The sequence below is a fragment of the Serinus canaria genome, chromosome 2 (assembly GCF_022539315.1).
Source record: "Serinus canaria isolate serCan28SL12 chromosome 2, serCan2020, whole genome shotgun sequence".
Taxonomy (NCBI): domain Eukaryota; kingdom Metazoa; phylum Chordata; class Aves; order Passeriformes; family Fringillidae; genus Serinus; species Serinus canaria.
The window spans coordinates 47,757,393-47,771,140 of record NC_066315.1 but is presented as its reverse complement, the minus strand read 5'-3'; the positions used below and the strand labels follow the sequence as shown (position 1 = coordinate 47,771,140).

Genomic DNA, 13,748 nt, shown 5'->3' with positions numbered 1-13,748 from the left:
GGGAAGTTACTAAGATTAAAGTGCAAGTGTCTAGATTACTGCGTTGTAGAGGTGTTGTGTGAAACCTTCTTTATATTTGTTCTCATCTTGTTCTCATGTTCAGTAAAAATTTCATTTCTGTCAGAGGTCTCACACTGCTGGACTGAGGCACTCACATTTCCTCTGCCACCCTGTTTAGACCCCCATCTTTTGCCGCTCACCCCATAAATACATTTATTCATTTGGAGCGAGGAGGGAGGATTTTGGTTCTACGCCCAGGTGTGCAGCCCCCAGTCCTGCCCATAGACCCTTACAGTGCTGCAGGCTGCAACCACAGCAGCACTCAGAAGGGCAGCTGTCCCAAATCTCTCCTGCAGTACATATCTGTCATCCTTGTTGTGAATAACAGAGGAAAAGCTCAATCCCTCTGCTGTCTAAATAAGGTGGGTGAGCTATTTGTGGGAAATACCTCCAAAAGCTCCGTTCCTTCAGATTGCTTTGTCCTTGAAAGACTGTGCAGAATTTCAGGAGAGATTTTTGTGCTTGGGATCAAGTGGAAAAAAAAAGATATTTCACAGCCTCACACAGTACTTCCTTCTGCTGAGCAGGGGCTGAGTGAACTGCTGCAGCCTCCTCCCTTGCAGAATCCCTTGTAGTCCTGGGCCTGTGGCAACCTCCTAGCCAAAGCCTGAATGGGGACTGCTCTTCCTGGCAGAGTCCCCTCATCATATTCTGAATGAAGGCCTCAAGCCTATTTACACCCAAATGACCCATCAAAAAATGGAAATAGGGATAAATTCAACAGTTACAGCACCAAAAACAAAACTAGACTTACTGTGGCTTAAAAACAAGAAAAAGAGCCAAGAGGTTTTGTGTTTGCATTTTCCAGTTTTATGGCAGTCAGCACCATGAAATAAATTGTATTGCTCTATTAGAGCTTGGTATGAGATTGGTTTCAACATCTCAGCCTGTCTCAACATCTGAAAAAATCTGGTAGTACAAATATATGAGACAACCCACTGGGAAGTCTGTCAGACATGAAAAATTTGGGAGAGCAAATTGTATAGTCCACCTGAGCATCTCATTCCAGCTCTGCAGGAGGTGGGACATGACATACTGTTTTGTGTGAAACAACAGATTTTTCTGTGCAATTTTTTTGTAGGAAGATACTGCTTTCAGATGTGACCTCATCCACAGAGTGCAGAGACAGATCTCAGCAAGATGGGTTCCAAACTTCTTGATGAAAACGAGCAGCCTCTCAGTGAAGACCAACATTTCAAAAGGTGAGTGCCACCTGAGCAAATTCCCTCATTATTCTGTCTTCTAGAGCAAGCAGAAAGCAAATAACACTAAACTGGGAAGATCTGTCAACTTCCATGAGGGCAGACAGGTCCTGCAGAGAGATCTCAATAAATAAGAGAGATGGAAAATCACCAACCATATGAAGTTTAACAAGGGTGAGTGCTGGATTCTGTACCTGGGATGGGGCAACCCTGGTTGTGTGCACAGACTGGGAAATGAGGCTGGAAAGCAGTGCCATGGAAAGGGACCTGGGGCTCCTGGTTGATGGCAAGCTGAACAAGGGTCAGCAGTGCCCTGGCAGCCAGGAGGGCAACCATGTCCTGGGGTGCATCAGGGACAGCATGGCCAGCTGGGCAAGGGAGGGGATTGTCCTGCTCTGCTCTGCTCTGCTCTCCTCTGGGGTGGCCTCACTTCAAGTGCTGGGGGCAGTTTGGAGTGCCACAATATAAAAAAACCATAAGCTGTCCAAAGGAGGTCCACAGGGGTGATGAAGGGTCTGGAGGGGAAACCATTTAAAGAGTGGCTGAGGTCACTTAGTGAGGAGAGGAGAGGAGAGGAGAGGAGAGGAGAGGAGAGGAGAGGAGAGGAGGAGAGGGAGGAGGAGAGGAGAGAGGAGAGGAGAGGAGAGGAGGAGGAGAGGAGAGGAGAGGAGAGGAGAGGAGAGGAGAGGAGAGGAGAGGAGAGGAGAGGAGGAGGAGGAGAGGAGAGGAGAGGAGAGGAGAGGAGAGGAGAGGAGAGGAGAGGAGAGGAGGAGAGGAGAGGAGAGGAGAGGAGAGGAGAGGAGAGGAGAGGAGAGGGAGAGGAGAGGAGAGGAGAGGAGAGGAGAGGAGAGGAGAGGAGAGGAGAGGAGAGGAGAGGAGAGGAGAGGAGAGCTTTCATTGCAGTCTACAATATACTTGTGAGAGGGAAGAGGAGGGGCAGGTGCTGGTGACCAGTGACAGGACCTGAAGGAATGGCCTGAAGCTGATTCTTCACCCAGAGGGTGGCCGGGCACAGACCCGTCCAGGGAATGATCACAGAACTAGCCTAATAGAGTTTAAGAAGCGTTTGGACAGTGCTCTCAGGCACATGGTGTCACTCTTGGGGTAATCTGTGCAGGGTCAGGGCTTGCATACAATGGTCTTCCAACTCAGCATTTTCTGTGATTCTGTGATTCTAAGATTTTATGAAACTATACTTAGCATAATAAGGTTTGAGGCAGACATTTTTCTGTGTAAGGTAGGCGTGAGCAGAAGTACAGGCAATTCCCAGACCACTCAAATCTCAGCAGGAAAACACAATTTCTTTCTGAGCATTTTTCAGCTTCCTTCTTCTTGTTCAGCTAAAATAAATGTAGGATAAGGTTGCTCCTCATGTATTTGGTGCAACTATTTCTTGGCTGAGTGAAACAATGAAAAAGTGCAGAAAAATGTGAATGTAATAAAATGTTTTGGAAAGTTCATTCAACCATTAGTGGGTCAAAAATAGGATTAAGATGGTGCTTTATTAGAAGGCTTGATTCAGTTATTTTATCATCTTGTGTAACTATAAAAAGCATGGTGGAGCAGGAATGAAATGCAAAGGGTATGGTGAAATTTGGATTTTTGCTTTAATGCTCTTGCTCCTGCCTTGCCTGTTTTCATCCAACCAGGACCGTCGTCCAAGCTACAGCCTTTCACCTGACACTTTAATTCTGTAGCTTTCAGAAATCACCTGTGTCCCCAAAGACCAAGATGGGACAGGAAGATGTTGCAGGCTTCACTTCTCCAACGGGCAAGAAAGAATTGGACAGTCAGACAAAGGAGGTAAGATGGAGATTTCTAATGGGTCATTGGAATCAACTACAGCTGATTCATGGTGAAATTTTGAGCAAGTAATTTATACTGCCTTGGTCTCACTGAAGTTGGCAGAATTTTTCCAGATTATTTGAAATTCCTTTCACCCTCTGTTTCATGTGCTTTTGGGCAGGGAAGGGGGTAAAGCATGCATACAGTTACACACAAACATATTTACCAACAGCAACAGGTCAAAAAAAACTTGTGAGACTAGGTAATGTTTACTTTAGCTAATTGCAAAAAAAGGACTGTAGGTACATTTTGGACTTTCCAAATGCTGTGAATTTCCTGACAATTAAAGACAACTGGGAAATAATGCCGAATAAATTTTAAAGTGTTTAAGGATTTACCTTGAGAACAGCCTTCTTCTTTCCAGTGTTCTTAAGTGATACCAATTGTTATCTTAATGTTTCAGACATGTTTTGAAAATAATGTCCTTGATGGGAAGCATAAGTAAAATGGTTGTTCCTGCAAAGACAATTATAAATTTTTACATTTTTGTGCAAGTTGATTTCATGACTAGGCTTCACAAAGGAACTTTCTGTCACTTTTCCTGAAAAAAATGCACAGCTCTAAAGAATCAAGAACCCTTGTATAAAGACAGTGGAGGGAAAACCCTACTCTTCACTGAATTTTTTTGTTCTTAATAATGTACATTTAAAAATTTTTTTCATGACATATATTTGATTTCCTTTTTTAGATTGCTAAATTCCCAGAAGACAAGTTTCTCAAGCATCAACAGGTTCTGTGTTCAGAGGACATAAAAAAATTGCAGGCAAGTGGTCAAATTATAGCTTATCCTGTTATTAATGATTTGACAAATTCTGTAGCACACACGTTTTGCACATTTTTTCTTGGTGCCCAGAAATGTCCTGACACCTCTTTTTCTCAAGGGTTGGTCAATTTGAGCAAGAGCATTTTTCTGGGGAAGAATGTGGGTGGAAGACACTGCTGGAAATAAAACCAGAACTAACCTGTGGTATGCAGGGTCCTCAACCAGAACCAGCATTTGGTACACCAGGTGTTTTACATGCATGGGGAAAAATCAAGTTCCTCATTTTTAAGCTTTTCAGTTTAGACACAAGAACAAGAACAGCAGAAACTAGAGTTTCTGCTATTGGTAAAAGCAGGCAGGAGGATGTTTTTTCTTGCTCAGCTGGCTCTTTCACTGGCTTCTATGTACAACTGCAGTAAGGAATGTGTTGTAGGCTGAATTCATGAACATACACGTATATACACACATTTCCTCCATCTTCTTCGTAAAACAAACCCAAATAACTGACATAGGAAGGGCTTGATTTGTTGTTTGGGTTTTTGTGGTTTGTTTGTTTGTTTTCTGAAAGGAATAAAAACAATTAACATAATTAATGTCTAGAATATCTATAGTTAGGTATTGAGACATACAAAACTTACATCGAGGTTTGTGTCTGGTCTCCCATCTCACTAACCCTGTGAGTCCCTTGTGTCTCATTCTGTCCACCCTCACCCACTGCTAACCCATTTTATTCACAGATGTGTTTGCAGGAGCCATTGAAAATATTGGAAGAAAGGAGCGAGAAACTTATACAGGTATGAAAATGTGAAAAAAGAAATAGGTATGATGTGAGATGAAAGAGTGTGAGAGTCAACCATAAAATTATTAAAAATAGATTGTAAGTTTGGACTTGCCCTGGAGCAATGAAGGTCTTGTTGGGGCAGCTCTGTGATGTGCAACTCTGTCCAGACAATGGCACAGCAAAGAGTTTGCTGGCTATCACTGGTATGACAAAACTCCCCCTTTGGTGCTGTCTCTGAGTGCAAGGATGTCTTGAGAACAGACTTTTGGATGAGTCACAGCAGATTCAAGTTTACGGCTTACTGAGTCTTTGGGCATTCTTCTGATTAAGATGGATCCTAAATCATTTGGTCCCAAGGCACACAGTTATCCACAAAGAGATTGAAACAGTCCACCTTTCTTTCACAAATATCACCTGGTAACAGAACAGTTTTCAAATGTACATTTTCCTAATCTCCTATTTTGTGGACACAACCATGACTTCCTGACAAGAGGCTTTCTTCTTGTGTTTTACCATAGGAACAAATACAAACATGAGGGTGGCTGGCGCCTTGGTTTCTCCCTCCAGTGGAAGACGCCTTGGGTTTCTAAACACACAACTGGAATCTAAATTAGCCTTCTAGAACTAAAATCTTCCACATTCCTTTAACCATCATAAGATTTTGAAAAAGTGCAGTGGTACACAAAACAGAGTGTTTTGACATACAAATTAATTTTCCTGCCTCCCCTCTTGACTGACTGGTTGTTTCTTTTTGTGCAGTAGGAACAGTTGATCTTTTCCCCAACAAAACAATTAAATGCAAGCACTTGTCATAACAAAATCTACAGCAAAGTTTTGAAATAGTGCATACATCTGTGATTTCATACAAAGCTACAGAAAAGCAACACTTTTATATAGGAAAGGCCTCCATAAACCAAGACATCTTGATTTATGAGTCAGAAGAGTCATTAGATCACAGAATATTTCGGGTGGGAATGGACTGGGGGTGGGTGGTGTGTTTGGTCTGACCTCGCACAAAAAGCTCAGAGAATTATGTTCAAGGCTGCATCCAGCTGGGCTATAAAAACCCCAGGGACAGAGCCTTTCCATCTTCCTGGCCACTCTGTGGCCTTACCAGAGTTCATTGACATCCATCAGGTACCATGGGAATGTGGCATCCACACATGGTCTAAAAAGTGGCAAGGGGAGGAAGAGAACCCCTTCCCTCGGGCTGTGCTTCTGCACACAGGGGTGGGAGGTGCTGCTCTTCTTCGCTGCCAGGGCACCCTGGGGGCCCACACTCAGCTCATGTCCCACCACCCTTCAGGCCTTTCCCGCACTCCCCAGCTCCTGAGGATGCTTTTCTGCTCAGGGTGTTCTGCATCCCACAAGTTATTGAGCCCCGTACAGTGTTTGTGGGGACAGAAGAGCCAGGAGCTTGGTTGATGCGTGGCATCTTGTCCAAGCTCACAACTGCACAGGCAGCTGTCCCCCCTGCCACCATCCCCTCAGCATGGCTGAGCAGGGCTGCAGATGACTGTGCAGCACCACTGATCCGCAGTGAGCTGCCTGTCACACCAGTCTGGCACGTAGCACAGGCACTGCAGAGCACCAGTTCCGGCTGATAATGAAAAAATGCCTTCCCAGTGGTCACAAGCAGCTTGTCTCTGTAGATCCTCTGGGTCTGATAAAAGTTATAGCCACCCTCAAAGCATTAATCTCAGCATGGACACCAGCTTCAGCTTCTGCCTCCTATCCTGCTGCCTATTTTTACCAAACAGATAGGAATTTTGTTTCTGTAAGATTTTTCTTCACTGCTGAGACTAGCTACAGTTTCTGGGGCTAGAAAGACTGTCAAACACACAGCATGATCACATAATCCCCACTTCTGATAAATATTTGAGGGATATAAAGTGCTGGTTTGTAGCTTTTTAATAGTGTCTTTACATTGAAAATGTAACCAAGAGGAGTTCTAATATTAAAGCTTTTCCCTTAACAAGTTGTTTCTTATTGGTTTTTAGGAAAAAACCAAAATATTGGAAGGAAGAGAATTAATCAAAAAACAGGAAAAAATCTTAAAGGTATGGCATCTTATTTCTTATTGCATATAACAGTATGTGCACTTTCTTCCTTTAGACCATCACCATTCTAGAATATTTTTTACAAAGGTAAGTACAAGAGCATCAAATAGAGATGTAATAGAGTCAAATCTAGCCCGGGTAAGAGTGTGGAGAGTAGGCTGGCCATTAGTCTCCAGGATACAAAAATAATACAACACTGAGAACTTTTGGGTCTAGAAGTTTTTCAGACCACAGTCTGCAAACGAGCAAGAATGCTTTTAAAACAACTAACCTTGCATTATTGGGAACATAAGTCAACCAGAAAGTTACTGCAATATAAAACTAATACCAGGAGCTTAGATTCCTGTAGATTTCTATCAGACCCAACTTGGAAGAGCAGGATATAATATCTACAAGGGCAGCACTGGCGCTGATCTCATGCTAATAAGCTCTGACTTGACTTTTATTGCACAGCAGAACAATGAACTAATACTAAGATTGTTTGCTTTTCCTTTGAACTTTTAAGGACATGCAGATAAAAATCAATCACTTGCACAAGCAGCTCAAGCACCCTGAACTAATTGAGTCGTAAGTATTAGCAATGCCCTCTATTCTGTGTTTCTTTTTTATAGTATCCAGAATGTTTCCACACCTTCAATATATGAAGCATATGCTATTGATTGTTGGTTAATACGGTTTATGCAGCATCAAAAAAACACTTCATATTTATGTAGAATAGCTTCTTTTTCCTATCACATAATCACCCAACCACAGAAATGTAAATGAAATTTAGATTTGGAAAGTCCCATCTCATTTTTCAGCAGATTCCAGGATAGCTTATCTTTTACTCAGCAGACCAAAGTTGTAGGGCATATCCCAGATATTAATTTCAATTCCTATTCCTAATAACCTGTAAGGGGCTCATAGCATTACTTTGCAGAGTAAGAAGCAAAGGCAGCAGCCTGAACAGCAGCAGCAAAGCCTGCAGCTACATGCTTATTTTCAGAGCAAGTGCTGTCTCTTCAAGGCCAGATCTCAAGTGACACTTAAACCATGCTCCCCTTCACCTCACCACTAGACTGTAGTTTCCTTTAAGTAACAAGGTTATGCAGGATTTCTGAATTTCAAAACACCACATCTAAGTACATAGCCCAGCACCAGCCTTCTCACTCTGACCCTTCCTCAACTGCACTGCAATGCAGAAATCCTCCAACTCCACAGAACAGGAGGGGTTAAGTATTCCTTCTAGCAATAACTCCCAAATTAAGCTCCAAGTACAGTGTGCCAGCAGGAACTATGAGACCAGTTTAAAAGCTCCACTTTCAGTTCTCTAAAGTGGTTTGAGATTAAATTTTATTCTCTGTGTTTTGCAGAGAAGAGCTGTGCAAAGATTTTATGTATGCACTGTATTAACTGTAAGAACAGAAGCTGAATTATAATACAAAGTTTAAAACAACAAGCAATTTGAATAAATCTACTGCTTGCAACAGTACAGCTATCTCCACACCTGAGGGGCACTACAGATCTCTTTTAATTACTGTCGTGCTTCCACCATGCTAAGCCATGAGAGAAGACAATACCAGACCTTACCTTGCCACCATGGTAGCGCATTTGCTGGGGGACACTCACTAATACTAATACTAATACTAATACTAATACTAATACTAATACTAATACTAATACTAATACTAATACTAATACTAATACTAATACTAATACTAATACTAATACTAATACTAATACTAATACTTCCCTGCAATGAAACGATCTACATAGTGTTAGCTCTATGCTGTTCATATTCTCTTACCACTGTGTGATTGCTTAGTTTTTCCTGATATCCAAGACTGGATGAACCCATGAATTCAGTTGTTCCATGCAGTAATTCCTATGAAAGTGGACCAAGTAAAAAGGGTTCCCAATTCAGGTGCTTACCAACACATGAGAAGGTGCTTACCATCACATGCTTACCAACACAATATCCCACCACAAGAAGTTGAGGCTCTCTGTAGATGGTTGGATAACGTGCAGCAGAGGGATGTATAACATAGCTGCCCTGAAATGATCGTGATGGAAACCCTTCTCTTTCTTTTTGCTAGCAGAAAAAACTCAGAGGAATTGCAGATTCCAATAAAGGCCTTGGGAACAGGAAGCAGGTAAAAGGAGGAGAAGATGAAAAAGAATGCACAAGATAAAAGGCATATGCTTTGGTGGAAGAGGGAGTTTGAGCGGCCTGGCAGTAAAAGCTGGCAAGAAACAAAATCCTGATCTTGTTAAGACAGTCAAGTGATAATCAGAGCTTGGTCACAAAATTCAGTGTGTGCCTCTCATTGTCCTTGCTGTTGCTCCTGAAGCTGACTGCATTTTGGGATCTTATTTGTTCTCCAGTGCCTAGGGGGCTGCTGGAGACAGATGCTTTTTGAAAGCTGTCCCCAGACACCATGCTCTTGACGTCCTTGCCCCTGCCCAGGAGAGGCAGGAGCAAGGACCTTTGCTTATAAAAGCAAAATAAAGAAAGGTTCAATGCAAAACAAAGTAACGTACTTTTAGAGAGAAGAAAACAAAACATGTTCAGTCTAGTAAGATCCGACTTAAGATTAAGGGAATTGGGAGGGAGGGAGAAATTAAATATTTCTTCCAAAGTTCTAAAAGGAACTGCTTGGCTTTGCCATCAATCTAGTCTTTACCTTTTATGCTGCTGCTGCGAGATACTTTTTAATGCAATTGCCTTTTAATGGAAAGCAGTAAGAAACTCTTCTCCACAACCAAGGCATCTGTTAGGCTGCAGCTCCTCCTCATGATGTAATTTTATCATTTTTATTAATGAGCACTGGCAATGAAGTGAGTTAAATGCATTCTCTGTTGGTGTTTTTTATTTCCACAGTCAAAAAGGAGAGAAGGTCTACAAACGCCCCAGCTCTCCCACCCAGAAGACAGCTATGGTGAAATCGGTAAAAGAGAACTTCACTGCTCTCCTTACACCTGCACTTGCAGGGCACACTCCACCTCTCTTTGTTTCAAGCTGGAAACCTCTTTGTTTCATTAGGTTAATTCTTGCATTTTTCAGCCCCAGTGATTCCTTGCATCACTCAATTCCTGTGTCTCAGGGTCTCCAGTTCTTGCTCAGTTTTGTTAGTGTGAAAACCCTTATAAATTGTTCAATGTTTGTTGTCCTAGAAGTCAGAAAACTGATTTTCAAATTGATTAATGTCTTTTCTTTCCCTTTCTAGACCCAGAAATCCAGCCACCAAAAAAAGTTCTGTTTCTCTCTTGGGTAGGTAGAACATTCTCTTTGCATGCATGCTTAGTTAGTTACACCTGGAGCACCATGGAGATAAGATCATTCTGACTAGTGCTGGAACATCATGGGAGAAAGAGTATAAGCAAAAAAGAGAAATGTACTGCAAGTGTAGAGTGGTGTGTATGCAATCTTAGTGGATCAGCAGGTTGAAGTAATCTGGGTGCCAACACTGTTCTGGCCTCAGGTACATTTCCTTATGAGTCTGCTCACCTGTCACCTCTGAGAAAGCAGCAATTATGTGCATGCTGGCAAATGTCTCCTTCTTCCCTCCTCCTGAAGAAGAAAGGGAGGAAGGCTGAAAGTTTAACCTCCTGTTTTGCTCCCCCGGGTGCTCCATTATCAGCCCCTCATCAAACCACTTCTCCCCTCACCAGATGCCATACTCCCCTCACCAGATGGGTACTAAGGGTTGATGGTGGACTTTCACCTGCCTGGACCAAAGTAATGTGGACTTCCTGAGCCCCAGGGCAAGAGATGGCATTTCTTTTTTTCCCTAATTTTGGCTGAAGGTTTGAGGAAAATAAGATATTTATGATAGAATTCTTCAGTTAGTCACTTTTTGGTGAGGGAACAGCTGTTTCTGAACAGCTGTTTCTCAAGTTCTTTATAGATTATCTGGTGAAGGCTGATGGTGTGAGAGTCACCAACTGCTGCTCATTTTCTTCATCCCCTTCCACTAGCACTGGCAAGAGGGTCTCTCAAGACATGTTGTCCTTTCTACTACTTCTTGTAGTGCCTTTGTAAAAGCAAAGCAACCTTCAGTTTCCTTCCATATGGGAGGAAGCTGTAAGATGGATCTTGCAGACAGTTTTCCAGAAAATTGATCAATTGGTTTTTCCTTCCTGAGAAGAGAGAAGCATTTTTTTCACTGTTGCACAGCCAAGCAAAATTAGCGAGTTCTTTTGGCTTTTTTAAAAATTTGTGAAGCTTCATTTTCATTTAAATTTGAGCATTTTCACATCAGGAAGATGTTCCTGCCAACATGGAGCATTCACCTGTGGGAATAGTATTCCAAAATGAGCACATAAAAGCACTGCAGGGTTTGTCAGAACAGAACAATGGAGAAGCGGTGTGCACCAAGAGCACTGACAGGACTAACAATGATCTCAGGCAAATTCCTTCCCTTCAGGCTTCAATTGCCCACCTGTAATGTGATGATAGTATTCAATTTCTTTGCTCTGTGTCCTTATGTGTTTACACCACAAAACCTTTAGTGGCAAGAGCAATTGATAATGGTTAAACTCTTGCCAAGGATGACTCAATATTGCCAGCAAGAGGAAGGAAGGATTCTGCTTTGACCAGGGCAAAAAATTACAAGATTATATGTTCTGATACTTTTTAATATTAATAGAGCTTTTTTGAAGTGTCTGTAATTTTTCTTTTTTTGGCATTTATCTTTTTTCTTGTTGCAGGAACTCTGTGTGGCTGTTTGTCAGGTACTTACTGTGCTATGCCTGCTTGTACTTAACGCTACTCTTGATTTATAAACACCTACCTGATGGTATCTGGGTATACCAGCTGGACATGCCAGACATTATCTATCATCAGCCATGGACACACTAAGCCTAGAACATTTTAAAGACTCCAGGCTGGATTTCTGTAGGGTTGCCGTTTTGCTTCTGGGAAGAGCAGCACTTTAAAATAAAGCATCCAGAAATGCTAAAAGTGCATGATAATAGTTCTGTGAGAAATTAATTAGCTCCTCAGAGGAAGAAACTAAAGCCCATGTATCTCAGCAAGAGTGAGCATGCTCAAGAGTATTTAGCTCTTTGCTGTAAGAAGTGGGTCTGAGATGCAAAATTTGCTCCAACATCCACATTCCGATCTATTCCCCAAATCCCTGAATGTCCTGTCCCCATCACCCCAGGCATGAGTGTAGCAGATCTGTAATTAAATCTAAATAGGATCTTCTGCTAATGCAACTGGAAATGACCCCGTTATCAGTAGGGCAGTGATAACTGACAGGATCTGAAACTTTGTCTTAAAAACCACCTGGTGGCCAACTCAGGCCCAGTCAGTTCCGTGGGTCTGCATGTCAGCCAGCCACCTTGCTGCCTAATGACAGCAGTCCTGCACGTGGCCTCTCTTGGGCACACAGAGCAATCCTGATGCACACCCACAGAGAACGTGTGTGTGCCACCCACCCTCATGAAGAATGTGAAGTTTACCTTTTGATCACACCACAGGGATTACCTGCAGGCTGTGTCAAGCCCAGTTTTACCTTGGAGGAACCTGTTGTGCACAGACCACTAGTCTGACAGGGTGCAGATTTCAGACATCCTGCATAGGCAGAGATCATCAATATGTCTTCTGCGTGCTTTACTGAGCAGTCAAGTCTTCCCCACTCACCTCAGCCTACAAGAAACCTTGACTGAGCTCTCACTGGGCCCACAGAACAGCTCTTTGTGGATGCCTGAGAAGGCTTCAGTGCAACCTGCCTTCTGGGCTTGGCTGTCCTGAGAGCCCTCTGTGTCCTCATTTTCTGCCTTCCAGAAGGGCACCGTGCTCCCTTTGTACTGAACAATTTTTGGAAGTAGACTGTCTGTGATCATGATGGAAAACATGCTACCTCACAATGCCACATCCAAGTGTTAAAGGACACCCAGATTCCTTGCCCCAGTTGCAAATTTCTGTGCCTCATCTCTGAAAGGAGACCAGGATGGTTTCCATACAGAGTCCATGTCTTCTTCTGAGCTTAAAAAATGTATCTGAGTGCTTTGCCAAGTATAATCTGTTATCTGCATTTCTAAGTCTTGCAGACATTATGTTTTTTCCTGGGTTTTTCAAATTCGCTGCCCATTGGCCCTGCCTGGTTTTTGCTGATCATGCAGCAATGAATTAGAGCTGTGAAAAAGCAAAATTACCCAGACAACTGTTCTAACTTCCTTCTCATGTTATCTGCTGCTCTGGATATTTTTGCTCTTTTTCAAAGACTAGGAAGAGCATGAAAACCACTTTCTTATGACACAGTATCTAACAAGGGTGTCTTGTCCTATACCCAGTTGTTTTCCATGGTGAAGGAAAGGCAATGCATGAATGCATCACCTGATAGAGAAAGGAGCCTAAACAATCAAAGCTGGGAGAGCAAACCTGCATGAAACATCTATGACTGAAGGAAAGTGTGCTGAGATCAAAGCACTGTAACAAGTAGTTCCTGTTTCTACATAGAAAATGTGTTTAAAATTAGAAAAAGAAATTTCACTAAAGCTATGAAGAGGGGATGATACAGTTGAAGGACATCCTCCTTATGAGACAGAACATTTGTAGGTATTCATAGAAAAAAGCCTTGGTATATTACAAACAAGAGTGAAAACCTGCAAAAGTATTATCTAAGTGATGTGAGATGTTACATGGTACAGCTCCAGCTGCTGCCTGCTTCCCTGCATCCAGCTTGGAGCATGCTTCTAACACTGGCACTCCATGTCCAACTCTCCACACTGCTTGTGAGGCTGGGCTTGTGTAGCCCAGGGGAAAATTTGGAAGTATGCTCCAAGATGAACGTCTTTGCTTACTGCTCTGTCTCCATTAAAAAAAAATAATCTTAAGCCATCTCCATTATTCCCTGTAATTGCCACAACATACAGGTTGTGATCCTTGTGATAGGGGGCTTTTTAGCAGAAAAAAGTGTGGTGGAGAGTGATTTTAGCACTGTTGTACAGCTCTGTAAGTGTAAATTTTTGTGAACACCTTTACCTCAGAATTTAAAACACAGGACAAAGCAGTGTGCCACTTGATGGTGGCACAAAAGAAAAAAACCTGA

The 13,748-nt window shown here is 42.5% G+C and overlaps 1 long non-coding RNA gene across 1 annotated transcript; it reads left to right on the top strand.

Annotated features, from left to right (window-relative positions):
- The first annotated feature begins 8,789 nt into the window (after positions 1-8,789).
- On the top strand, positions 8,790-11,519 carry LOC127059328 (uncharacterized). The gene is made up of 4 exons (XR_007777022.1): positions 8,790-8,843; positions 9,572-9,638; positions 9,918-9,961; positions 11,401-11,519. It is a non-coding gene; the product is annotated as an uncharacterized LOC127059328 (long non-coding RNA).
- The last annotated feature ends 2,229 nt before the right edge of the window (positions 11,520-13,748 follow it).